General features: G+C 48.8%; 1 protein-coding gene across 3 annotated transcripts in view; it reads right to left on the reverse strand.

The window, feature by feature from the left end:
- CDC14A (cell division cycle 14A) overlaps positions 1-27736 on the reverse strand; it is a 541681-nt gene that overhangs the window by 373586 nt on the left and 140359 nt on the right. The window lies entirely within an intron of this gene.

Genomic DNA, 27736 nt, shown 5'->3' on the forward strand with positions numbered 1-27736 from the left:
TGCCCACCCCTCATTTTGGCCCTTGTTTATCACCGCCGCGGCCCTCTAGTGCCGCCATTAGGAAGCCAGGCATCGCAGGGCCTGACGCGGGGCGGGACTTCCGGTTTTCGGAGGAAGTCCCTGCCGCCGCGCACTGATTGGCCAGTGCCCGGCCAGAGGGCGAGAGGAGAACAGGAAGCTGGCTGCCGGGTTCCCCGGGGCTCCAGAGTGAAGGGAGAGCCCCGGGGGAGAGAGAGAAGTCCGGTGTGAGAGCAGCGAGGCTCCCATGTGTCCGGGAGAGCCCCGCCTTCGCCCCCGAGAGAAGCGCTGACGCTGCTGCGGAAGAAGAGCCTCCCCCGCCAGAGCCAGTGAGTAGGGCTCCGGGGGGAAGCGACGGATGTGGTGCCAGTGAGGGCACCAAGCCAAGAGCGGCCCCATGTGCTGAGTGGGCCGCTCCTACCATTGGGGGCACTTGTGATTCAGAGTCCCCCGAGTGGGACTCCAACGACAGCCAGGTTGTTTTGCTAGAGCCATGAGCAGGCTCAGGGGGCCATTCTAGCTAGGGGGGGCGTCGGAGCACATTGCCGGTGCCCGCCCCCTCCTGCCTGCGAGAGGTTTGGTTCCAAGAGCCCAGAGAGGCTCAGAAAGCGCCGAATGTACATTTTGAGAGTCCAGGAGAGGCTCAAGGCGCCCCAAGTGTTCCCGGGTCCCCCGTGAGGGACCCCACCGCCTAGTGAGGCCGCATCTTTGTCTAAGAGCCTTATGGCTCCCACAGGGACATTATTGTCCCAAGAGCCTGTGTGGCTCCAGCATTTGACTAGGTGTAGTGTTTTTCAGAGCCTGTGTGGCTCCAACGTTCTGCGCAAAGTTATTTAAAGAGCCTGTGTGGCTCCAGCTGGGCGCAGCTTTGGTTCTAGGGCCAGTGAGGGCCCTGGCGCAGTTTTGTTGATCCCCAGCTGCCCAGCAATTAGTGCAGCTACACCGTTTAGGTCTTGGGATGTCCTCAGGTGCCCAGCAAGTAGTGGGCACCTGCAACGTTTAGGTTTTGTGACTGGCGCTGCTTGGCAGAGCGCCCTGACATCTGGACACAGGGCGTCTTAGCCCCAACAAGGTCAGTTGGCCTAGGGACTGCCACAGGTGGTGGCTTATGTAAGTTTTGCGCAATTGTATGGTTATTGCACCTCTGAATGTGTTTTCTTGCATCATGTGTTATTCCTGCACCTCTGAATGTTTTTAGGCATCATGTGATGTTTGCGCTATTGTATTGTTCTGGCACCTCAGAATGTTTTTAGGCATCATGTGTCTTCCTTTTCCCTGCGCTGCACCTCTCAATGTTTTAGGTATCATGTGTCTTCTTGCGCTGCACCTCTGAATGTATTTTATTGCATCATGTGCTTTGTTCTTAACACCGCTGAATGTGTAGGTTTATGCATCATGTGTTTTCCTTTATTACTCCTCTGAATGTGTTTCATACATCATGTGTAATGTGTTGTGCTTATACCACTAAACGCTGTGTGATACTTAGGTGGTTGTCCGTACACCTCTGAATGTTTTTAGGCATCATGTGTTTTCCTTTATTACTCCTCTGAATGTGTTTCATGCATCATGGGTAATGTGTTCTTGTTTATACCCCTAGGTGCTGTGTGATACTTAGGTGGTTGTTCTTTTTAGTACAGGTGGTCCTAGTGAGGTCCTGGTTCCTGTTACCAGTGGTTACTGGTTGTGTGCCATAGTTGCTAATTTGTGCTACTATGATTTTTATTCTTTATTCTAAAAGTGCTATTTCTGATACTGACAGTGGCCCATGTGGCCCTGTCCTGTACATAATCCCTTGTGAATATTGCCTGTGCCAGTTGGCACCATGTATTTTGTGTGATACTATCTGATGTGTTTTTACAATACAAAAGTTATTTTATAATAATCTTGTGTGGAGTTCCTTTTGTGGTGTGCATGGGATGTTGTTGCTGTTGTGTGCTGGCGCAAATGCTTTACACATTGCCTCCGAGTTTAGCCTTGCTGCTCGTGCCAAGCTACCAAAGGATTGAGCAGGGGTTATCTTGGCGTGTGACTCCCTTGTCCTGACTAGAATGGTGGTTTCTGCCTAGCTTTGGCGTCAGCCTTAGCCAACCAGAAATAGCCAGTTCTAACAGAAAGGCAATACCTCAGTCGTACCAGCTCTTTACCAGTTTATGCGGGTTAATCTGCCATCCCACAGCAATTTAGCTACTTCGTGGTTGATCGCTATGAAATAGGCCGGAGGGACCGGGAAAGGTGTGTTTTGTAAGGGATAAACGAATCTGGGGAGTGCCATCATCTTAAAGAGGGCTGCCCTACCCAGCAATATGAGTGACGGGGATCGCCAGTGGCTAACATCTCGGCGAAAGCGTGCCATGGGTTGCATGAGATTTTCTACTGCAAAAATCTTGTCCTGGTAGGTTATATAGATACCAAGATATTTAAACCCAATGTCGGCTATTTCAATGTCGCAGTTTCGAGGGAGCCGCGCGGGGGGGACCATGAAGTATAAAAATAAGTGACTTTGCCAAGTTTATGGTGTAGCCTGACACTCGTCCGTATGCTGCACAAATGTCTAAGAGGCAGTTGAGTGAGCGTGTGGGTGAAGCCAAATATAACACATTATTCGCATAGAGTGAAATGCGATCTTCCCATCCCATAACCCATTTGAGTCCACGGATTACTGGGTCTGGTCGTATCCATGCCACCAGTGGTTCTAGTACTATTGCAAATAGGAGCGGTGACAGAGGGCAGCCCTGCCTTGTTCCTTTACCCAGGTGGGAAATCAGCCAAGATGCGTCCATTTGCCACCACTTGTGCCATGGGTTTAGTATAGAGCAATTTCACCCATTGACAAAACTTGGGGCCAAATCCTAGGTGGTGAAGTTCTGCGAAAAGAAACGGCCATTCAACCATGTTGAATGCCATTTGTGCATCCAGGGACATAATTATGGACTCTTGGTCTATAGTGGAACTACGCGCCATCACACTGTGGAATCTCCTGAGATTTAATGCAGTATTACAATTTGGCATGAATCCAGATTGGTCTGGGTAAATCACTGTTCCTGAATATGGTAGCAGTCGTAATGCTAATGCTTTTGCAAGAATCTTTGCTTCAGCATTTATGAGGGATATTAGTCTATAGGACATGCAATCCCGTGGTGGTTTTCCCGGTTTATGTATAGCGACTATCGTATCCAGAAGCTGATCCCTAGGGAGCTCCCGTTGTTTCAGGCCGTCCTTGTACATATGAAGTAAATGTGGCACGAGAGTAGGGGCTGCCCGTTGGAATTCCGGCAGAATTTTACAATTTGGTCCCAGTGCCCTACCTGTATGTTGGGTATTAATTGATCGTATAAGCTTGTCTTGGGTCAGATCTGCTTCTAGAGATTGGGTGGCAGTATGGTCTAGTGATGGCATTTTGATGTATTTTAAAAAGGTTAAATTCTCCTCCATCGCAGTTGGGGCTAATGGTGCGTATATTTTCTCATAGTGGGTCGCTAATATGTCCACTATTTGTTGGGGGTCTGAGGTCATGACTATGTTCTACCTGAAGTTGAGCTATACATCTATTAGCTCTTTCTTTTTTATCCAGCTATGCAAGGAGCTTGCCCGCCTTATCACCCTGTTCATAAAAGGTATGCGGCGTGGTCGCGAGTATGGATTTGGTCTCCTCCCATTTAAAAGCCTTATATTCTTGTTGGGCTAGATACAGCCGATGTGCTGTGTCCTCAGTGATATCTGTGGCGTGGTCTGTTTCGGCATGTGTTGACTGTTGCTCTATTGTGTGGATCTGGTGTTGTTGCTCCTTTTTATGATTTGTCACCAGTGAGTAGCCCGACCACGTATGACTGTTTTATACGCCTCCCATAGCGTTGATGGTGCAGGCACTGAGTGTTCGTTCTCTGCGAAATATTGGTTCATGGTAGTGATCAAGCCCTTCCTAATGACTTTTGTTTTTTAGATAACCAGGGTATAGCGGAAAAAGTATGCGTCTCCCCGGGTTGTAGGATGCGTAGGTGATCAGTACTGGAGAGTGGTCTGATATGCCTCTGGGTAAATGTGTTACATCTAGTACCCTTTCCATCCCCACTGCCAGTGTATTTTCTAGAAAGACTATTGTGGGCCCCTGAGTGAAAGGTATATTGGAGTTCCTTCGGGTGTCTGGTTCTCCAGACATCCATGAGTCCTATCGCGTTAAAGTCTTTTAGCTTGAGGCTGGAACCACTGGAATCCCTGGGGGTTTTCTATCTATGGTAGCATCGATTGAAGCGTTAATGTCTCCCCCATGATAAGTTCTCCCTGCAGGAGTGATAACAGGAATTTCCCCAGCGCTGGGAGGGTTGATTGATGCAGTGCAGGTGGAACATAAACCGAGACCATATTATAAGGCCTCCCCTCCCATTGGCATGAGATCGCAGCAAATCTCCCCATGTTCATCCGCCCAGGATCCAGTCAGTATCAAGGGGTAAAGCTTCTGGTTCAGGATTCCAACTCCCCTGGAACCTGAAGTGAATTCTGAGTGTATCGCCATTTTTTAACCACAGCTGTCCAGGCCCCTACATGCAGAGCCCGTCAGATGCGATTCTTGTATCGGTGCTTCTGCTGGCCCCTTTCGTTTGGTATATTAAAGAACCAGGCCCCTCTTTATTTTATCCCCCAACACGTTTACATTCCAGGACATACCCACGAGGAGCGGATCTCATTTTAGCGTCCGGGGTCTGGAAGTCCATAACTGTCATGGATACCATATTGAGTGTTACTTAGGATTGTCTTGGCCTTAAGGTTGAAGGGGTTCTATAATATGTATGTCTTATTTCTAAGTCGCATGCCGCCCTCTATCATCGTGTGCATCAGAATAAATTCAAATAAAACCCCCTAAACTGAACCCTTTCCCCCTCCCTCCTCCCTGTTTCCCTGCACGGCGGACTTTTAACTACCCGCTACCCCAACTTAGCAGAGTGCTTAGTCCCAAGAGCTGTGTACTTGTGTGAGGGGGAGGGGGGGGGGGGGGAGCGGCTTACAACCACTCCTAGTCTCTCCCTTAGTCCTGCGTTCTGCTCACGTCTTAACATACATCATTCAGTGATGTTGGCCCGGCAACCTATTGGGACCTGTAAGATCAGTGAGTGTATTCAGTGAGTCTGAATCAGTTGTTTCCACCACCAGCATGTTGCTTTCAGGTCCGTAGGCCTTCGTTCCTGTGGGGGATACTCCTGTGTTTATTTCACTGTCCTGGCAGATTCGATCCTAATCTGAGTCTCTGGTCATGTTTTGTGACGCCACTTCATCAGTTACCCCCTCTTTCAGTGCTGCCAACGCTCTCGACCTTTCAGTTAGCTGTCTATTTTGCTGTCCTTGCCGCCTGGGCCCCGCATCCTTACGCCACCCTTCCAGACAGTTGTGGGCCTCCTGCGGTGATGTAAAAAAACAAGTTTTTCCTTCAGCCTCCACCCTTAATTTCGCAGGGAAGAGCATTGCATATTTTAGGTCTCAACTGCGCAGTTCTTTTTTCACCTCCAGGAAGTCCCATTGTTACTTCGTTACCATCGCCGTATAGTCCGGGTTCACTGTGCTGTTTTCTACCTATATGGGGGGTGCAATACGGGCCGCCTGCAGAATTGCGCCCCGGTCGCGGAAGTTAAACATAAGTGCTAGTGTAGGCCAAAATGGGGCACCCGGTCGGGGCCTCCCGCCAGGTCCTCGATGGGCCCGTTCCGCCGAGAAGAAACTAGACGATCCACTTGGTTGCAGTTTGGTCTTGATAAGATCTTCCACAAAGAGGTCGAGACCTGGCCCTTTCACACTTTCAGGTACTCCCACCAGGCGAACGTTATTACGTCTGGAGCGGGCCGCCTGGTCAACCAGCTTAGACTCCATTTGTTTGTGCGCCTGTTCCAGTTTTCGGACTTGTCGCTGCAATGTCGCTGTATCGGTATTCAACCTCTGTCAGTGTTGTACTGATTTTAGAATCATCCGCCCGCAGCAGCGTGATGCCAGTGGATATAGTACCAATTGATGTTTGCATCTGGTTCAGGGTAATCATTATGTCATGCAGGGTTATCTCCTTAGGTGCCGTGGATTGAGATCCATCGTCACTGCCCGTTTATGCTCCCAAGGCAGGTGGTTGATCCTCTGTAGGTGTATTTCTCTAATTTATTCAGTTGCGTCGTGCGCTGGCCTCTTCCTCCCATGGTGTCACGAGCTCTTGGTGGTTCTCCTACTGCTGTAAATGTAAAGTAATGTAAATGTAAATGTAAATTGATACTTGAATAGCGAACTACTCATCCGCAAGGGTCTCAAGGCGCTTGTACGAATACCGCTGTGGAACCCGTCCTGGCTTGCCCTGTGAGGCGTCCACTCCTGCGCACCCCCAGGGTGAAGGCCATGCATCCTTAGCGTTGTGGGGGCCATTGTGGAGATTAAGCAAGCTATTGCCTAGAGTTGCAGAGTGGGACTCTATGATTGGAATAGGCACCGAGGCGAGAATTATCAGGTCCGTGGAATTTTTGAGCCCAAGACCCGCCGAGGCGGGGAATTGAACCCTGGTCCCAGGCTAGACCTCTGCATCAGGGTCTGCCGCTCTAATCATTGAGCCACACTTCTCCACTCTGTCGTGTGGTAGGCAGTAATCCCCGCTGCCTGACTGCATGAGTAGCGCCCATGCACCGCCTTTCGGTTTTCCCGCCGACGGGGCTTAAGGTCTGTGGCATATATGTCCCACCTGGAAACTCTGGGACAGTGCAGTGTTCCCTTGAGTGCTTGTCTACTTTTTGCGGGCTTTGGTCATCTTTTAGACCGATCTTTAGTCCCTCTCAGCCCTTATATGTATTCTTTGGTGAGAGTTTGTCTCGTTTCGCCCCCAAGATTGGACTGGTCGTCCCAGTGCGAACTGTTGTGCACCTCCGGTTTAAGAATGCTGGCTGTAGTTGCTCCTTCTTGACATGCGTCCTGTTGTTGGACTGCGCATTGTGCTTTACAGATTTCAGTTTTACCCTCTGTAGGCAGTGACTGGTTATTTATGAGATGCAGCCCCAAACGTTTTTTGTCCGGTGGGGTGGTGCAAGTGGATGCCCTGCTCTCGCACTCCATTCGGGCTTCAAATAGAGCTGCTGTGATTATGGCCCCTCATGTAATTGTTCCCTGCGAGGGTAGCAGCGGGAAGTAGTCCTTGGCCGATCTTTCCGAGTTCACACTCCGCACGTTGCCTCAGGCATCCCGGTCCTAGATCAGCGTCGGGACCGCTCAGCACCGCTCTTCATTCCCCGCCGCTGGCCTTCGTGGCATTATCGCTGAACATCCACACGGCCCTGGCTCCCGATTGTTGCCTAGGCCGCGGTCAGCCCACACGGTGCTGTATTTGCCCGGGACAGTGTAGCGCTTCCCAGTTTGCAGGGACGGAGGCTGCAACGTGCCAGTGTCTCCTCCCGTTTTCACCTTGCGGGCTCCGGCTTGTTCCCAAGCGACTCACCAGTGTTATCCCACCTCTCGCAATGGGCCTTGTAGGTGTCAATGGGAACCCTTTTACGCTCTATCTTCTGCCGTTGGCTCTTTGCCTGTTGTATTAGGTGTCACAGCATTGGGTCCTCGGCGGCTGCCCACAGTGCTGCTCCTCGTCTCTAGCTGCCCGCTTCCTTTTCAGCCACGCAGTGTCTACGTGAGGTCCTGGCTCTGGATTGCTGCATAGGCCGGGGCTTCTCACACTGCGTTACTCTATTCCGATTGTTTATAGCGCTCTCAAATCAGCTGTGATGGCTGCTACAGTGTTCCGGTGCCCACTCCCGGTTCCGGATTGTCACGTGTCGGCGGATTTATAACAGGATTGATGGGGCGAGTCTCTGTCGGTCTCGTAGCTCTCCTACGCTGCGGTGGTATTTTTTTAATTTATTTTTGCAAGAATATGCAATACAATTTAAAAGATACATTTTTAAAAGGCATAGACTCTAGAGCATGTCCTTGTAAAAGAAAAAAGTAAATAAAAATGAACTATTGCAATGCTTAGGCTACCAGTAGTGGCACTGTAGAATACTATTTTCCAGATGGAGGTGAACATGTAATTAGGAACAATGCTGCCATTGGTCCATGCTATATACTGTCAAGTGCTGAAGCAAATTGCAAATGACACCTAAACAGATCAAATGTATGAACAGGGCTGACCAAAACTACTCTATGAATGTATATAAATATATATTTTTTTCTGTTTTAATTATATCAGGCTGATGAGCACTCAATCTCTAGACCAGACCTAAAAATGCTTACAGATCTTACTACCCAGCAGAAGGTTTAAGGTGCTCAAACACATTAAGTGAACAAACTAAGGCCTCCAAAGGGGCCTTACATTAAAATTGGGAACCAGGGTTCCAAACTCAGTTTATCACTTAAAGGAAATTCGACGATCTTGACCAGGGCATCTAATCTTCATCTAACTTAGCTTCCTCCTCTACTTCCGCTCCCCCAAACTGTGCACTTACCTTACCCACATTTGCACAGCATCCTGAATGCTGTGCAGCATGGAAGACAAGCATTTGCAATGCAATAGGTCTCGCATTAGGAAAGTTTGAGCTATTGGTCTTGTAAATGACAACTTTTTTATTTATGTGTTCGTTTTGAAAATAGCGAAATTAATAGCTTTGTCATTTACAATGCCAATACTTTTAACTTTTGCAAATGTGACACCTATAGTATAGCATTTGTAATGTAACATGTTTTGTATTTACGTGACTTAGATGTATTGATATTACAAATAACAATGGCTTTTAATTTTTTTTAAATAATTAATACTTAAATAAAAGTTATTGTAATTTATAATGGCAATAGCTTAAATTTTTGTAAATAACGTTTGTGAAGATTATGTTCAATGTATTTTATTGTGACGAAAATCCAAGAACAGAAGTGAAATATTATCATCTTTTTGTGACATTTGTAATAAAGCTTGAAACATTGAGAACATATTTGAACCAGTTGTTGAATGACGTGGCGTTCAGTGATGTTGTTGTGGCGACGAGTGATGCTATGGTGTTCAGTGATGTTGTTGTGGCGACGAGTGATGTTGTGGAGACGAGTGATGCTGTGGCGTTCAGTGATGCTGTAGTAGCGCATAGTGATGTGGTGCCCCTGAGTGATGCTGCCGTGCCCCTGAGTGATGCTGTGGCGTTCAGTGATGCTGTAGTAGCGTATAGTGATGTGGTGCCCCTGAGTGATGCTGCCGTGCCCCTGAGTGATGCTGCTGTGCCCCTGAGTGATGCTGCCGTGCCCCTGAGTGATGCTGCCGTGCCCCTGAGTGATGCTGCCGTGCCCCTGAGTGATGCTGCCGTGCCCCTGAGTGATGCTGCCGTGCCCCTGAGTGATGCTGCCGTGCCCCTGAGTGATGCTGTGGTGGGGCGATAGATAGCTAGAGGGAGGGCGATAGATAGATAGATAGATAAATAGAGTGAGGGCGATAGATAGATAGATAGATAAATAGAGTGAGGGCGATAGATAGATAGATAGATAAATAGAGTGAGGGCGATAGATAGATAGATAAATAGAGTGAGGGCGATAGATAGATAGATAGATAGATAGATAGATAGATAGATAGATAGATAGATAGATAGATAGATAGATAGATAGATAGATAGAGTGAGGGCGATAGATAGATAAATAGAGTGAGGGCGATAGATAGATAAATAGAGTGAGGGCGATAGATAGATAGATAGAGTGAGGGCGATAGATAAATAGAGTGAGGGCGATAGATAAATAGAGTGAGGGCGATAGATAAATAGAGTGAGGGCGATAAATAGAATTATGGCGATAGACAGATCGATAAGAGTGAGGGCGATAGATTGATGTGTGTGGTTGGGCGTGTGGTTGGGCGTGTGGTTGGGCGTGTGGTTGGGCGTGTGGTTGGGCGTGTGGCTGGGCGTGTGGCTGGGCGTGTGGCTGGGCGTGTGGCTGGGCGTGTGGCTGGGCGTGTGGCTGGGCGTGTGGCTGGGCGTGTGGTTGGGCGTGTGGTTGGGTGTGTGGGTGTGTGTGTGGGTGTGTGGTTGGGTGTGTGATTGTGTGGTTGGGTGTGTGGTTGTGTGGTTGGGTGTGTGGTTGTGTGGTTGGGTGTGTGGTTGTGTGTGTGGTGTGGGTGTGAGGGTGTGATTGTGTGTGTGGTTGTGTGTGTGGTGTGGTTGTGTGTGTGGTGTGGTTGTGTGTGTGTGGTTGTATGTGTGTGTGTGCATGGTTGTATGTATGTGTGTGTGCGGTTAGAGAAGGATGTATGTGGAAGAGAGCAGCAGATCAGCACAGCAGAAGAGAACAGGGAGTTAAAGAAGGAGACTGGTGGAAGAGAGCAGCAGATCAGCACAGGAGAAGAGAACAGGGAGCTAGAGAAGGAGGAGGTGGAAGAGAGCAGCAGATCAGTACGTGAGAAGAGAGCAGGGAATTAGAGAAGGAGGTGGGTGGAAGAGAGCAGCAGATCAGCACAGCAAAAAAGAACAGGGAGAATGAGAACGAGGCGGGTGAAAGAGAACAGCAGATTAGCACAGGAGAATAGAACAGGGAGTTAAAGAAGGAGGTGTGGTGGAAGAGAGCAGCAGATCAAAACAGGAGAAGAGAACAGGGAGTTAGAGAAGGAGGTGGGGTGAAAAAGAGAAACAGATCAGCACAGGAGATGAGAATAGAACAGGAAGTTAGAGAAGGAGGTGAGGAGGAAGAGAGCAGCAGAAGTTAACAGGGAGTTAAAGAAGGAGGCGGGTGGAAGAGAGCAACAGATCAGCACAGGAGAAGAGAAGAGAACAGGGACGTAGAGAAGGAGGTGGGTGGAAGAGAGGGAGGGCGACAGAGGGAGGGCGATAGAGGGAGGGCGAGAGATAGAGGGAAGGCGAGAGATAGAGGGAGGGCGAGAGGTAGAGGGAGGGCGAGAGGTAGAGGGAGGGCGAGAGGTAGAGGGAGGGCGAGAGGTAGAGGGAGGGCGAGAGGTAGAGGGAGGGCGAGAGAGAGAGGGAGGCGAGAGAGAGAGGGAGGGCGAGAGAGAGAGGGAGGGCGAGAGAGAGAGGGAGGGCGAGAGAGAGAGGGAGGGCGTGAGAGAGAGGGAGGGCGAGAGAGAGAGGGAGGGTGGGAGGTAGATAGATAGAGTGAGGGCGGTAGAGTGAGTGAGAGCGGTAGAGTGAGTGAGGGCGGTAGAGTGGTCGAGTGAGGGCGGTAGAGTGAGTGAGAGCGGTAGAGTGAGTGAGGGCGGTAGAGTGAGTGAGGGCGGTAGAGTGGTCGAGTGAGGGCAGTAGAGTGGTCGAGTGAGGGCAGTAGAGTGGTCGAGTGAGGGCAGTAGAGTGGTCGAGTGAGGGCGGTAGAGTGGTCGAGTGAGGGCGGTAGAGTGGTCGAGTGAGGGCGGTAGAGTGGTCGAGTGAGGGCGGTAGAGTGGTCGAGTGAGGGCGGTAGAGTGGTCGAGTGAGGGCGGTAGAGTGGTCGAGTGAGGGCGGTAGAGTGGTCGAGTGAGGGCGGTAGAGTGGTTGAGTGAGGGCGGTAGAGTGGTTGAGTGAGGGCGGTAGAGTGGTAGAGTGAGGGAAGTAGAGTGAGGGAAGTAGAGCGAGGGAAGTAGAGCGAGGGAAGTAGAGTGAGGGAAGTAGAGTGAGGGTGTGAGGGTGGTAGAGTGAGGGCAGTAGAGTGGTCGAGTGAGGGCAGTAGAGTGGTCGAGTGAGGGCAGTAGAGTGGTCGAGTGAGGGCAGTAGAGTGGTCGAGTGAGGGCAGTAGAGTGGTCGAGTGAGGGCAGTAGAGTGGTCGAGTGAGGGCAGTAGAGTGGTCGAGTGAGGGCAGTAGAGTGGTCGAGTGAGGGCGGTAGAGTGGTCGAGTGAGGGCGGTAGAGTGGTCGAGTGAGGGCGGTAGAGTGGTCGAGTGAGGGCGGTAGAGTGGTCGAGTGAGGGCGGTAGAGTGGTCGAGTGAGGGCGGTAGAGTGGTCGAGTGAGGGCGGTAGAGTGGTCGAGTGAGGGCGGTAGAGTGGTCGAGTGAGGGCGGTAGAGTGGTCGAGTGAGGGCGGTAGAGTGAGGGCGGTAGAGTGAGGGGGGTAGAGTGAGGGGGGTAGAGTGAGGGGGGTAGAGTGAGGGGGGTAGAGTGAGGGCGGTAGAGTGAGGGCGGTAGAGTGAGGGCGGTAGAGTGAGGGCGGTAGAGTGAGGGCGGTAGAGTGAGGGCGGTAGAGTGAGGGCGGTAGAGTGAGGGCGGTAGAGTGAGGGCGGTAGAGTGAGGGCGGTAGAGTGAGGGCGGTAGAGTGAGGGCGGTAGAGTGAGGGCGGTAGAGTGAGGGCGGTAGAGTGAGGGAGGTAGAGTGAGGGAGGTAGAGTGAGGGTGGTAGAGTGGTCGAGTGAGGGCGGTAGAGTGGTCGAGTGAGGGCGGTAGAGTGGTCGAGTGAGGGCGGTAGAGTGGTCGAGTGAGGGCGGTAGAGTGGTAGAGTGAGGGCGGTAGAGTAGTAGAGTGAGGGCGGTAGAGTGGTAGAGTGAGGGCGGTAGAGTGGTAGAGTGAGGGCGGTAGAGTGGTAGAGTGAGGGCGGTAGAGTGGTAGAGTGAGGGCGGTAGAGTGAGGGCGGTAGAGTGAGGGCGGTGGCGTGAGGGCGGTGGCGTGAGGGCGGTAGAGTGAAGGCGTGAGGGCGGTAGAGTGAAGGCGTGAGGGCGGTAGAGTGAGGGCGGTAGAGTGAAGGCGGTAGAGTGAAGGCGGTAGAGTGGTAGAGTAAGGGCGGTAGAGTGAGGGTGGTAGAGTGGTAGAGTAAGGGCGGTAGAGTGAGGGCGGTAGAGTGAGGGCGGTAGAGTGAGGGCGTGAGGGCGGTAGAGTGAGGGCAGTAGAGTGGTTGAGTGAGGGTAAAGAGTGAGGGCAGTAGAGTGGTTGAGTGAGGGTAAAGAGTGAAGGCAGTAGAGTGGTTGAGTGAGGGTAAAGAGTGAAGGCAGTAGAGTGGTTGAGTGAGGGCGGAAGAGTGAGGGCGGAAGAGTGAGGGCGGAAGAGTGAGGGCGGAAGAGTGAGGGCGGAAGAGTGAGGGCGGAAGAGTGAGGGCGGAAGAGTGAGGGCGGAAGAGTGAGGGCGGAAGAGTGAGGGCGGAAGAGTGAGGGCGGAAGAGTGAGGGCGGAAGAGTGAGGGCGGTAGAGTGGTCGAGTGAGGGCGGTAGAGTGGTCGAGTGAGGGCGGTAGAGTGGTCGAGTGAGGGCGGTAGAGTGGTCGAGTGAGGGCGGTAGAGTGGTCGAGTGAGGGCGGTAGAGTGGTCGAGTGAGGGCGGTAGAGTGGTCGAGTGAGGGAGGTAGAGTGAGGGAGGTAGAGTGAGGGAGGTAGAGTGAGGGAGGTAGAGTGAGGGAGGTAGAGTGAGGGAGGTAGAGTGAGGGAGGTAGAGTGAGGGAGGTAGAGTGAGGGTGGTAGAGTGAGGGCGGTAGAGTGGTAAAGTGAGGGCGGTAGAGTGGTCGAGTGAGGACGGTAGAGTGGTCGAGTGAGGACGGTAGAGTGGTCGAGTGAGGGCGGTAGAGTGAGGGCAGTGGCGTGAGGGTGGTGGCGTGAGGGTGGTGGCGTGAGGGCGGTGGCGTGAGGGCGTGAGGGCGGTAGAGTGAAGGCGTGAGGGTGGTAGAGTGAGGGAGGTAGAGTGAGGGTGTGAGGGTGGTAGAGTGAGGGCGGTAGAGTGGTCGAGTGAGGACGGTAGAGTGGTCGAGTGAGGGCGGTAGAGTGGTCGAGTGAGGGCGGTAGAGTGAGGGCGGTGGCGTGAGGGTGGTGGCGTGAGGGCGGTAGAGTGAAGGCGTGAGGGCGGTAGAGTGAAGGCGTGAGGGCGGTAGAGTGAGGGCGGTAGAGTGAAGGCGGTAGAGTGGTAGAGTGAGGGCGGTAGAGTGGTAGAGTAAGGGCGGTAGAGTGAGGGCGGTAGAGTGGTAGAGTAAGGGCGGTAGAGTGAGGGTGGTAGAGTGGTAGAGTAAGGGCGGTAGAGTGAGGGCGGTAGAGTGAGGGCGGTAGAGTGAGGGCGGTAGAGTGAGGGCGGTAGAGTGAGGGTGGTAGAGTGAGGGCGGAAGAGTGAGGGCAGTAGAGTGGTCGAGTGAGGGCGGTAGAGTGGTCGAGTGAGGGCGGTAGAGTGAGGGCGGTAGAGTGAGGGCGGTAGAGTGAGGGCGGTAGAGTGAGGGTGGTAGAGTGGTCGAGTGAGGGCGGTAGAGTGGTCGAGTGAGGGCGGTAGAGTGGTCGAGTGAGGGCGGTAGAGTGGTCGAGTGAGGGCGGTAGAGTGGTAGAGTGAGGGCGGTAGAGTGGTAGAGTGAGGGCGGTAGAGTGGTAGAGTGAGGGCGGTAGAGTGGTAGAGTGAGGGCGGTAGAGTGGTAGAGTGAGGGCGGTAGAGTGGTAGAGTGAGGGCGGTAGAGTGGTAGAGTGAGGGCGGTAGAGTGAGGGCGGTGGCGTGAGGGCGGTGGCGTGAGGGCGGTAGAGTGAAGGCGTGAGGGCGGTAGAGTGAGGGCGGTAGAGTGAAGGCGGTAGAGTGAAGGCAGTAGAGTGGTAGAGTAAGGGCGGTAGAGTGAGGGTGGTAGAGTGGTAGAGTAAGGGCGGTAGAGTGAGGGCGGTAGAGTGAGGGCAGTAGAGTGGTTGAGTGAGGGTAAAGAGTGAGGGCAGTAGAGTGGTTGAGTGAGGGTAAAGAGTGAGGGCAGTAGAGTGGTTGAGTGAGGGTAAAGAGTGAAGGCAGTAGAGTGGTTGAGTGAGGGTAAAGAGTGAAGGCAGTAGAGTGGTTGAGTGAGGGTAAAGAGTGAGGGCGGAAGAGTGAGGGCGGAAGAGTGAGGGCGGAAGAGTGAGGGCGGAAGAGTGAGGGCGGAAGAGTGAGGGCGGAAGAGTGAGGGCGGAAGAGTGAGGGCGGAAGAGTGAGGGCGGAAGAGTGAGGGCGGAAGAGTGAGGGCGGAAGAGTGAGGGCGGAAGAGTGAGGGCGGAAGAGTGAGGGCGGAAGAGTGAGGGCGGAAGAGTGAGGGCGGAAGAGTGAGGGCGGAAGAGTGAGGGCGGTAGAGTGAGGGCGGTAGAGTGGTCGAGTGAGGGCGGTAGAGTGGTCGAGTGAGGGCGGTAGAGTGGTCGAGTGAGGGCCGTAGAGTGGTCGAGTGAGGGCCGTAGAGTGGTCGAGTGAGGGAGGTAGAGTGAGGGAGGTAGAGTGAGGGAGGTAGAGTGAGGGAGGTAGAGTGAGGGAGGTAGAGTGAGGGAGGTAGAGTGAGGGAGGTAGAGTGAGGGAGGTAGAGTGAGGGAGGTAGAGTGAGGGAGGTAGAGTGAGGGTGGTAGAGTGAGGGCGGTAGAGTGGTAAAGTGAGGGCGGTAGAGTGGTCGAGTGAGGACGGTAGAGTGGTCGAGTGAGGGCGGTAGAGTGGTCGAGTGAGGACGGTAGAGTGGTCGAGTGAGGACGGTAGAGTGGTCGAGTGAGGGCGGTAGAGTGAGGGCAGTGGCGTGAGGGTGGTGGCGTGAGGGTGGTGGCGTGAGGGCGGTGGCGTGAGGGCGTGAGGGCGGTAGAGTGAAGGCGTGAGGGTGGTAGAGTGAGGGAGGTAGAGTGAGGGTGTGAGGGTGGTAGAGTGAGGGCGGTAGAGTGGTCGAGTGAGGACGGTAGAGTGGTCGAGTGAGGACGGTAGAGTGGTCGAGTGAGGGCGGTAGAGTGAGGGCGGTGGCGTGAGGGTGGTGGCGTGAGGGCGGTAGAGTGAAGGCGTGAGGGCGGTAGAGTGAAGGCGTGAGGGCGGTAGAGTGAGGGCGGTAGAGTGAAGGCGGTAGAGTGGTAGAGTGAGGGCGGTAGAGTGGTAGAGTAAGGGCCGTAGAGTGAGGGCGGTAGAGTGGTAGAGTAAGGGCGGTAGAGTGAGGGTGGTAGAGTGGTAGAGTAAGGGCGGTAGAGTGAGGGCGGTAGAGTGAGGGCGGTAGAGTGAGGGCGGTAGAGTGAGGGCGGTAGAGTGAGGGTGGAAGAGTGAGGGCGGAAGAGTGAGGGCAGTAGAGTGGTCGAGTGAGGGCGGTAGAGTGGTCGAGTGAGGGCAGTAGAGTGGTCGAGTGAGGGCGGTAGAGTGGTCGAGTGAGGGCGGTAGAGTGAGGGCGGTAGAGTGAGGGAGGTAGAGTGAGGGAGGTAGAGTGAGGGAGGTAGAGTGAGGGAGGTAGAGTGAGGGTGTGAGGGTGGTAGAGTGAGGACGGTAGAGTGGTCGAGTGAGGACGGTAGAGTGGTCGAGTGAGGACGGTAGAGTGGTCGAGTGAGGGCGGTAGAGTGGTCGAGTGAGGGCGGTAGAGTGGTCGAGTGAGGGCGGTAGAGTGGTCGAGTGAGGGCGGTAGAGTGGTAGAGTGAGGGCGGTAGAGTGGTAGAGTGAGGGCGGTAGTGTGGTCGAGTGAGGGCGGTAGTGTGGTCGAGTGAGGGCCGTAGAGTGGTCAAGTGAGGGCCGTAGAGTGGTCAAGTGAGGGCGGTAGAGTGGTCGAGTGAGGGCGGTAGAGTGAGGGAGGTAGAGTGAGGGAGGTAAAGTGAGGAAGGTAGAGTGAGGGAGGTAGAGTGAGGGAGGTAGAGTGAGGGAGGTAGAGTGAGGGAGGTAGAGTGAGGGTGTGAGGGAGGTAGAGTGAGGGTGTGAGGGTGGTAGAGTGAGGGTGGTAGAGTGGTAAAGTGAGGGCGGTAGAGTGGTAAAGTGAGGGCGGTAGAGTGGTCGAGTGAGGACGGTAGAGTGGTCGAGTGAGGACGGTAGAGTGGTCGAGTGAGGACGGTAGAATGAGGGCAGTGGCGTGAGGGTGGTGGCGTGAGGGTGGTGGCGTGAGGGCGGTGGCGTGAGGGCGTGAGGGCGGTAGAGTGAAGGCGTGAGGGTGGTAGAGTGAGGGAGGTAGAGTGAGGGTGTGAGGGTGGTAGAGTGAGGACGGTAGAGTGGTCGAGTGAGGGCGGTAGAGTGAGGGCGGTGGCGTGAGGGTGGTGGCGTGAGGGTGGTGGCGTGAGGGCGGTAGAGTGAAGGCGTGAGGGCGGTAGAGTGAAGGCATGAGGGCGGTAGAGTGAGGGTGGTAGAGTGAAGGCGGTAGAGTGGTAGAGGGAGGGCGGTAGAGTGGTAGAGTAAGGGCGGTAGAGTGAGGGTGGTAGAGTGGTAGAGTAAGGGCGGTAGAGTGAGGGCGGTAGAGTGAGGGTGGAAGAGTGAGGGCGGAAGAGTGAGGGCGGAAGAGTGGTCGAGTGAGGGAGGTAGAGTGAGGGAGGTAGAGTGAGGGAGGTAGAGTGAGGGAGGTAGAGTGAGGGAGGTAGAGTGAGGGAGGTAGAGTGAGGGAGGTAGAGTGAGGGAGGTAGAGTGAGGGAGGTAGAGTGAGGGCGGTAGAGTGGTCGAGTGAGGACGGTAGAGTGGTCGAGTGAGGGCGGTAGAGTGGTCGAGTGAGGGCGGTAGAGTGGTCGAGTGAGGGCGGTAGAGTGGTCGAGTGAGGGCGGTAGAGTGGTCGAGTGAGGGCGGTAGAGTGGTCGAGTGAGGGCGGTAGAGTGGTCGAGTGAGGGCGGTAGAGTGGTAGAGTGAGGGCGGTAGTGTGGTCGAGTGAGGGCCGTAGAGTGGTCGAGTGAGGGCCGTAGAGTGGTCGAGTGAGGGCCGTAGAGTGGTCGAGTGAGGGCCGTAGAGTGGTCGAGTCAGGGCCGTAGACTGGTCGAGTGAGGGCCGTAGAGTGGTCGAGTGAGGGCCGTGGAGTGGTCGAGTGAGGGCCGTGGAGTGGTCGAGTGAGGGCCGTGGAGTGAGGGCGGAAGAGTGGTAGAGTGAGGGCGGAAGAGTGGTAGAGTGAGGGCGGAAGAGTGGTAGAGTGAGGGCGGTAGAGTACCCACAGAGTAGGATCTCTGGTCAGGGGCACCTCTGCCTGCTGGCCAGGTTAATTTCAGCATGAAGAATCAAACGTCACAGAGGGCTCTGCCAGTACTGACCTTCTGGATGGAGTGTGAAGTCAGTAAAGAAGATCCGGGCCAAAAATGAAGCAGTAAGACCTAGCAGGAAAGAACCCACCTGTTAGAGCTATGCATTGGTCAATTCTGGCACTTGTGACCATCTCACATCAGCTCTTCTGAAAAGAGCCCCATAGCTGCTAATGCAAACTTTGAGAGAGCTCTCTTCTGTAGGTTCAGTTTGTTCTTGACTTCAGTACAAATGGGAGTAGGTTGTAACAGCAAGCATTGGGGGTGCAGTGCGGTTATCAAAAGGTGAGCGCGTGCGGTTATCTGAAAGAAAATACCACTATGCAATAACAGCCTTTCGGCAACCAACAATAAAAAAGCATTGGCAAGACCAATAGGGCTTGCCTTTTGCATTACTGGCTTTGCTAATGATTGTTGCAGATGCTGTTGAACATCAGCAAAATGCTTTACAGCGACGCTGCATTGCATCGGCAAAAAAAAAAAAAAAGCAAATGTGAGATGATGCAGCTGCTGTTGCTAATCACGCCATGACACGGGCGCCAAATACCATTTTCTTTTAACTGATTGGTCTTAGATGGCAGACGACACGTACTTCGGCAACGCGAGCAATAGTGTTATTGATGTAGTGGAGCTAAATGGCAGCTGTTGGACCTTCCAAATAAAAAAGTGGGGGAAAATATACAATTGTGAGGGTAGGACAGCAAAGGCGAATGGGTTTGAAGGGAGGAGGGAATATAAAATGAAAATAAGTCGTGGGTGAATTGAGTGGGACAAAGAGCACACAGGAGAGGCACCAAGAGCGCAGGGGTCAGTGAGTGTTGAGAGGGAAACAGCACACTAAGACACAATGGCAGGAGCTGGAAAACACATACACTCAAGGACTGCTGAAAGAAGAACAAAATAGTTCCCTAAATGTTAACAGTAAAAGCATACAAGACATCCAAAAAACAAGAAAAGCGGACAGCAAAGGAAAGGTGGGAGGGAACGAGCATATGGGGTGTGAGCGATAACAAAAGGTAATTGCTGTAAGAGGGGGAGCAGGAAGTGAGGCCGAGCGCGCGCTGGCGAAAGCAGTCTGCTACTTTCAAGTCCGATACCAGATGCCAGCTTCGCGCTTGAAAGCCTCACATGCACTGGCTATAAACCACATTCCAAAGGTCTTTGGCAGCATTTTCTGATGCCCCTCTATATCTCTCGCATAGCGATTGCTTACGCAATAGCTAGGCTCGACCTAAAAAACAACTGGCAAAGCCAATAGGTCACACAAAGGCAAGACCTATTGGATTTGACAATTATTGTTCAAAGAGGATTGACATAGCATCGATGGACAGAAATTCTCATGTACCTGTGCAGGATTAGTTAGCAGCCTGCATCAGAAAAAACAATATTCACAACACAGATGATAAGTTATGTCAAAGCTGTACTGAAATGCATGTTGTGTATTTTTTCCTAGGACAGCGAGAGAAGTCAATTAGGTCGTCCTTTGCCCCACAGTCACCACAACATTCTAGTTCGACTTTTAGGTTTGAGGCAAGTCCTGAATGTTGTTTTTGAAAATCTAGTCACCTTATACAAAATCGTTGTCATTAAATAAAAATTTAACATTCCATGCAGAAAGTAGTTTTAGGTGGAGGTAGTGTTTTATGCAGTGCTTTTTATATGGTGAATAATGATAAAAAAAAGGAAATGCGTGATTGCTCTAGGGGCCCGAAAGACATCATATTACTGCTTACTTATATGTAAAGTAATCTGACTGCAAGAGTACGGTATGGATCGCAGGGGGTACTCCTAATCAGATCATTCAAGGTACGTAGCAGAGTAAGGCAAGGATATGTATTAGCACCCTTTCTTTTTTCAATTTATATTAATGAAACAGAAGAGCGATTGCAGTCAGGAGGAGTTGATTCCCCCAGAGCAGAAGCTCGATCCATACCGATTCTGCTATATGCAGACATGATGCTGTTCTTTTGGTTTTAACCCCCGGCGAGCTTGCAGCCCCTTATTAACTCTTTTAATAAGCATTGATTTAAAGATAATGCAGTGGAAAATTTTCACAATGTCGTGCCAAAGCAAAAAATGAAAGGCCTATCGCTTTTTCTCAAAAGCTAATAAGATTTCAAGTAAGATAGCAGTTTTGCTATTTAGGCTAATGTCAAGACGTCATCTGCTGCAACATATTTAGCGGGTGTTAGGGGGTTAATAATATCCTGCTACGACAAGGATATACATTTTTTAGAAGGTTATTGGCGATAAGGAGTTGGGTCTCGGTCTATTTCAGATATCATAGAGGTCAAACCATTGCTGTTATGGCGTTCGGTCTGGACAAAACCACAGCACACTTACCCAGAAAATATTTGGGATTGTATGGTATTGGATCAGGTCCATAAAAATACTGTAGTTATCCTATGGCTACAACTTATAGTAGCTAAGGATAAGGATAGGAATTTGTGGGAGACGCCAGAAGATTTCACAATTCCCTAGAACGGCACTAAAGCAGTATGTTTGGAATAGGTGTTTGAGAGCAAGTAAATCTAGGGAGTAGACTTAATGTACTGTGATGGCTTATTTATCATACCATACTTATCCAGGCTTACAGAGTTATCGGAGAAGGGTCCGAAATGTTCACCATAGATTTCTTTAGATAAGATTTCCATTTTCCTAAACACATCACTTGGGAGCTTTTCCGAACGGAACAAAGTGGGCCCCAAAATGATGTAAAATCTCCATGCGATAACATATCAATACAATCAATTATGCATGTAAGCCTTTTTTGTAGATTCTATTTTGAATGCAGAAAAAAATACTTGAAGCCTCTATTTTTATGTGAAGGTCTGTAGAAAAGCAAATACATTTTTGATGAAAATTGACGGCATTAGGGTTAGTTACGCCATACAAAAATACTTTGCAAATGTAATTAGAATAAGGAAAGGATTGTTGGAAAACTGATAGACCTTACAATTATCATGTGTAGGTCATTTCCTTTCTCAAGCAGAGTCCTTCCAGTTTCAAAATGTGAAAATCAATGGTCAAGAATGAGGTCTATGTTTCCCCAGTGCTTGCATTCCAACTAGAAACTTCATTTGGGAAACTGATAATTAGTTTTAAGAATGAGGTTGGTTTTATTTTACTATTTACACCTCATCCAGGAATAACGTATTTAAAGATGATAGTTTTAAAATGTTAGGATTCAGTTCGAGTGGAGCCATTAGTAAGCAGGAATGGAGATTTGATTTGTTATTTTCCTTTAAACACAGCCAATAATCTCGTCCTCGGGAAACAAGACAACACTTCAAAAGGTGAAAAAGTTGTTTTACTTCACAAAGCGTTTCGCCACACAAAATGGCTTGATCACATGAGTACAAAGTACACCCATAGTAGTAAATATACTGCAAAAGAAAATAATCATAAACATGGGACTGAATAGAAAATGCTCATCACCCATTAATACATTCGAAATAACGCATGATACGGTCATCCTACAGCACATTTGTAATAGTAATGTATAAATAATATATCGTAAATACAAAAGCACATATTCCGAGTTGTACATAGCATTTTTGACCACGAACGTAAATACAGAGATATAAAATAAAAATAAGTGCTGCACAGTGTAATTCTCACATCACGGTACTTATGTGCTACAAACATTCCTCAAAATAAGCTAACAAAATGACAAAAGAAAATATAGCTTACACATCGCGATGGTCCGCGGAACGGAAACAGTAGGTACCACCTCCCCAACCACGTGTTCGTCTTCACAGGAGAAACGGCTATCCAATGCTAAGAATCACGCATGAAGCGTTGATGCCGTACAACTAATAAAGTTTCGGCATTCAATGGTTGTCAGACAAGTGTCAACTTAAGCTATTAAAGCCTAACACACCAAACAAGCGGTCCACGGGTAATACTAGGCAAGTGCCTGAAAATCCAAGTCATAGACCACTGCATCTGGTGATAAACAGATACAATAATGGCAAGTGCCTATCAATGCTCATAGCACAGAACATGGACGCTCCTTGTGACACAGACTACCTGTGAACTCAAGGTCATACCCAAGAAGAATCAGTCCTATCAAAGATGAATATTACCCATTATAGCAGTAAAGGTGATAAGGACCGTGTTGCCCCGGTGCTCGTGAACGACAAAGGAAGAAGAAGAAAAGGGAGAGTGCCTGTGCGAGGTGAATTTAGGTGACTAGGGCCGCTCTCTCACTTCCTGAAAACGAGATAAAAAACATAAATACATTAAACACATGGAGTTAAAAACAGCTTGAAAATCAGTTTTATATCAATGAACCAGTAAACAACACTGGCAGATGAAAACATTGTCCCTGGATAGAAGACACCATGAATGTATATCTATGAGTAAAGTGAACACATACGGATGCAGGGATATTCCATATATCATTCCTTTAAATGGACTGATAGTTCCTCCTCTTGATTGAGGATCCACCGGGTCCTTAGTTTGAAAGTCTATAATCAATTTGGACTCTTTGTCGCAATGTGAGGACCCTATTCCCTCCTCTAGGGTTCTTGGCAACCTGTTTTAAGATGATATAACTTAGGTCTTTAGTATTGGAGAAGTGATACTTCCTGAAATGTCGTGCTACCGGAAACTTAGGGTCAAAATTGGTAATAGCCCTGGTATGCTCAAGAATCCGCTTCTTGGCCATACACGTAGTTCTACCAATGTACCACATGTTACACGTACAAATGATTGCATAAACCACAAATGTAGAGCTACACGTAAGGAATTGCATGATGTATTTAGTTATTCCTTTATGGCTCACCATTTTGTGGCTTTTGCTTTTGGCACAGGCTTTGCAATGGCCGCATGGAAAATATCCATTAAGGCCCTGCACAGTGGTAGCGGGATACGTGGTGATGTCATTATGAACCAACATATCCCTAATGTTGTGGTTACGTCGGTAAGTAATGCTAGTTCTTTCTGGGATACTGTTGTCAATAACATTGTCAGATTTAAGTATTTCCCAGTTTTGAACAATGATTTTCCTAATGGCCTGGGCATCAGAGCTATATGCGAGTACCAATCTCGTAGTATCCTCATCCTGTTCTCTTCCTGAGGAATTTTCTGCAAGAGTGTACGACCTTTCAATTTTGTTGGCTCTTTTGAGTGCAGTTTTCAAAGCCCAGTTGGGATAGCCCCTAGCCCTGAACCTTTCAACAATAACCTCACTTTCTAGGCTGTAGGAAAGGTCAGTATTGCAATTACGTTTGGCCCTCATCAGCTCTCCGTACGGGATAGACCATTTAAGTTTGTCCGGATGGTTTGGAATGGCACGATGATTATGTTCTCATGACTCTTGATGTTCAAAGCCTATATACTGTAATTGACCACAGACAGGGGTTGGAGGCGTGTGAATACTACCTGGCCAACAGACATATTAGATTTCTGGAGCATACACGAATGCTTCTCCAGATGATGGAGTACTGTCTGAGTAACAACATTTTTCTGTTTGATGGCACTTTATACCGGCAGATCAAAGGATCTGCCATGGAGTCATGTTTCTCCCCTAGTTTTGCTAATTTGTTTCTGGGGAAATGGGAGAACATACGTTCTGATCCTTCTCTCCAGCAGGATTTTACGTAGGTGTCGATGAGGCTTCGCTACATCGACGACCTCTTCATTGTCTGGAAGGGGTCAATCGATGAGGCGCACATCTTCATTGAGAAATTGAACAACAATGATTACAACATTGTGCTGAGTGGTACTATGAGTAAAACAAATTGAGTATTTGGAAGTCAAATTAGAAATATCTAACAACAAAGTGCATACCATACTACACCGCAAAGCCACGGCAGGTAACAGCATCTTACATGCCCTCAGCAGCCATCCGGACAAACTTAAATGGTCTATCCCGTACAGAGAGCTGAGGAGGGCCAAACGTAATTGCAATACCGACCTTTCCTACACCCTAGAAAGTGAGGTTATTGTTGAAAGGTTCGGGGCTAGGGGCTATCCCAACTGGGTTTTGAAAACTGCACTCAAAAGAGACAACTCTCTTGCAGAAAATTCCTCAGGATGAGGATACTACGAGATTGGTACTCACATATAGCTCTGATGACCAGGCCTTTAGGAAAATCATTGTTCAAAACTGGGATATACTTAAATCTGACAATGTTATTGGCAACAGTATCCCAGAAAGACATAGCATTACTTTCCGACGTAACCACAACATTCGGGATATGTTGGTTCATAATGACATCACCACGTATCCCGCTACCACTGTGCAGGGCCTCAATTGATTTTTTCCATGCGGCCATTGCAAAGCCTGTGCCAATAGAAAAAGTCACAAAATGGTGAGCCATGATGGAATAAGTAAAGATATCATGCAATTCCTTACGTGTAGCTCTACATTTGTGGTTTACGCTATAATTTGTACGTGTAACAAGTGGTACATTGGTAGCACTAAGTGTATGGCCAAGAAGCGGATTCTTGAGCATACCAGGGCTATTACCAATTTTGACCCCAAGTATCCGGTAGCACGACATTTCAGGAAGTATCACTTCTCCAATACTAAAGACCTAAGTTATATCATCTTAGAACAGGTTGCCAAGAACCCTAGAGGAGGGAATGGGGTCCTCACATTTCGACAAAGAGAGTCCAAATTGATTATAGACTTTCAAACTAAGGACCCAGGGGGCCTCAATCAAGAGGAGGAACTGTCAGTCCATTTAATGGAATGACATATGGAATATCCCTGCATCCGTATGTGTTCACTTTACTCCCAGATATACATTCATGGTGTCTTCTATCCAGGAACAATGTTTTCATCTGCCTGTGTTGTTTACTGGTTCATTGATATGAAACTGATATTCAAGTTGTTTTTAACTCCATGTGTTTAATGTATATATGTTTTTTATCTCTTTTTCAGGAAGTGAGAGGGGCCCTAGTCACCTAAATTCACCTCGCACTGTCACTCTCCCGGGTCTTCTTCTTCATTTGTCGTTCACGAGCACCGGGGCAACACGGCACTTACCACCTTTACTGCTACAATGGGTAATATTCATCTTTGATGGGACTGATTCTTCTTGGGTAGGACCTTGAGTTCACAGGCAGTCTGAGTCACAAGGAGCGTCCATGTTCTGTGCTATGAGCATTGATAGGCACTTGCCGTTATTGTATCTGTTAATCACCAGATGCAGTGCTCGATGACTTGGATTTTCAGGAACTTGCCTAGTATTACCCGTGGATAGCTTGTTTGGTGTGTTAGGCTTTAATAGCTTAAGTTGACACTTGTCTGACAACCATTGAATGCCGAAACTTTATTAGTTGTTCGGCATCTACGCTTCATGCGTGATTCTTAGCATGGGGTAGCCGTTTCTCCTGTGACGACGAACACGTGGTTGGGGAGGTGGTACCTACTGTTTCCGTTCCGCGGACCATCGGGATGTGTAAGCTATATTTCTTTTGTCATTTTGTTAGCTTATTTTGAGGAATGTTTCTAGCACATAAGTACAGTGATGTGAGAATTACACTGTGCAGCACTAATTTTTATTTTATATCTCTGTATTTACGTACATGGTCACAAATCGGAATATGTACTTTTGTATTTACGATATATTATTAAACATTACTATTACAAATGCACTGTAGGATGACAGTATCATGCGTTATTTCGAATGTATTAACGGGTGAATAGCATTTTCTATTCAGTCCCATGTTTATGTTTATTTTCTCGTGCAGTATATTTACTACTATGGGTGTACTTTGTATTCATGTGATCAAGCCATTTTGCGTGGCGAAACGTGTTGTGAAGTAAAACAACCTTTCCACCTTTTGAAGCGTTGTCTTGTTTCCTGGGAGCACGATTACTGGCTGTGTTTAAAGGAATCATTTTGCCGGTGTGCTCCGATATGCATACACACATATATATACATACACATATATATATATATATACATACACATATATATATATATATATACACATATATATATATATACACATACACATATATATATATATATTCACTGAAAAAACCATAGGTTATAGACCATATATAGTTAGGGATTAGCATTTACAAAACCTTATTTTACTCGCACAAAACCATTGAAATTCCATATATAGTTAGTTGCACTAACTATATATCGCGCACCCGCAATCCATTGCTAATGATGTCACATATTACATCATTCATGACATGGTCAGTGACATCACTGATGACATCACTGATGACATCTCAAATGACATCACTGATGACATCACTGACATCTCATTTGACATTACTGATCACATCACTGATGATATCATTTATGTGATAATACAATGAACATCTTCAGACTCTAATATAACCTTAGATACAATCAGTATAAACAGACACTCACAGACTGTCACTTATCCATGGAGTTACTCACACACCTACTCAGTCATGCAAAAGATTAATCACACCTCCATTTCCTCAACTATACAGTTATACACACCTTACTTATTCAAACATATACTAACACATATTTACTCTCTTATACAATCCCTGATACAAGTTCACAATGATCGATACAGCCACTCTCACATTCACTAGCTCTTATGTTCAGTTATTTATATATGTCAACTCTCACATGGACTGTGTTTTACATATGTACTTACTTTGACATGTAGCACTGAGATATCCATTCACTCACTAATACACTCATGCAGTCAGTCGACCGCCCATACAGCTGTTTCCACATGCACTTTTGAACCCATACATTTAGTTAATCAACTGCTCACACATCTATGCACAGAGTCATACACCTCCCAGCCACCCACACACATACTCAGTCTCCCATACAAATACTTGGGCAACCATTCAATAACCCATATAGTTACTCATATAGCTACTGATTTAAACATGCAGCAGTTTACAGAACAACATATATAATGATTGCCAAATTAAGACAGTTTAGTCACTAACCCATGCACTCAGTGAGACACATTTAATCACTCACTCATACAGTCAGTCATGCACCTACTAAATCCTTCATCCAGACACTTATACATCCACTCATTCTTCAATATGTAAGACATATTTTAACTTTACAGAAACATACAGTCACTGGGTGTTGTCATCAGTGATGTCATCAGTGAAGTCATTTGAGATGTCATCAGTGATGTCATCAGTGATGTCATTTGAGATGTCATCAGTGATGTCATCAGTGATGTCACTGACCATGTCATGAATGATGTAATATGTGACATCATTAGCAATGGATTGCGGGTGCGCGATATATAGTTAGTGCAACTAACTATATATGGAATTTCAATGGTTTTGTGCGAGTAAAATAAGGTTTTGTAAATGCTAATCCCTAACTATATATGGTCTATAACCTATGGTTTTTTCAGTGAATTTTCAAGGTTTTGTAAATGCAAATTCCTAACTATATATGGTCTATAACCTATGGTTTTTTCAGTGAATTTCATTGGTTTTTTAAAAGCTAATATCTATAGCTGTAAAATATATTCTTTGTTACGTGACGTATCACGTAGCCCGTGAGACGCCTCATGATGCATCGCATAACCGTGACGTATCGTCTCTGCAGCGCAAACCAAACCCGTAACGTAAGCGCGCCAGAGCACGCTTAAAGATATATATATATTTTTTTTACCTTAATTAGACAAAATCCACACGTGCACATATCACAAACGTTCCAAAAACACAATATGTCGGACTCCCATTACGCTGCCAGTTAGCTGCCCGGTTAACGTACCGGAAAGCACCTCTACCGCGAAAAATCGCAATATTTTTTTCTTTTGCCCCGCGGGCAACTTTAATAGCCCCCTCATCAATCCTAGGGGTTCACCTTACCCCTTTCCTTCATTTTCACCTTTTTTTTTTCCACCTCTTGTCTCTCGATCTCCAGACTGTTTACAATGTTAACAGCCAATCAGCTACTCCTCAGACTCCCGTTACGCTGCCGGTTAGCTGCCCGGTTAGCTGCCCGGTTC

Source organism: Lissotriton vulgaris, chromosome 1_1 (genome assembly GCF_964263255.1).
Source record: "Lissotriton vulgaris chromosome 1_1, aLisVul1.2, whole genome shotgun sequence".
Lineage (NCBI taxonomy): Eukaryota > Metazoa > Chordata > Amphibia > Caudata > Salamandridae > Lissotriton > Lissotriton vulgaris.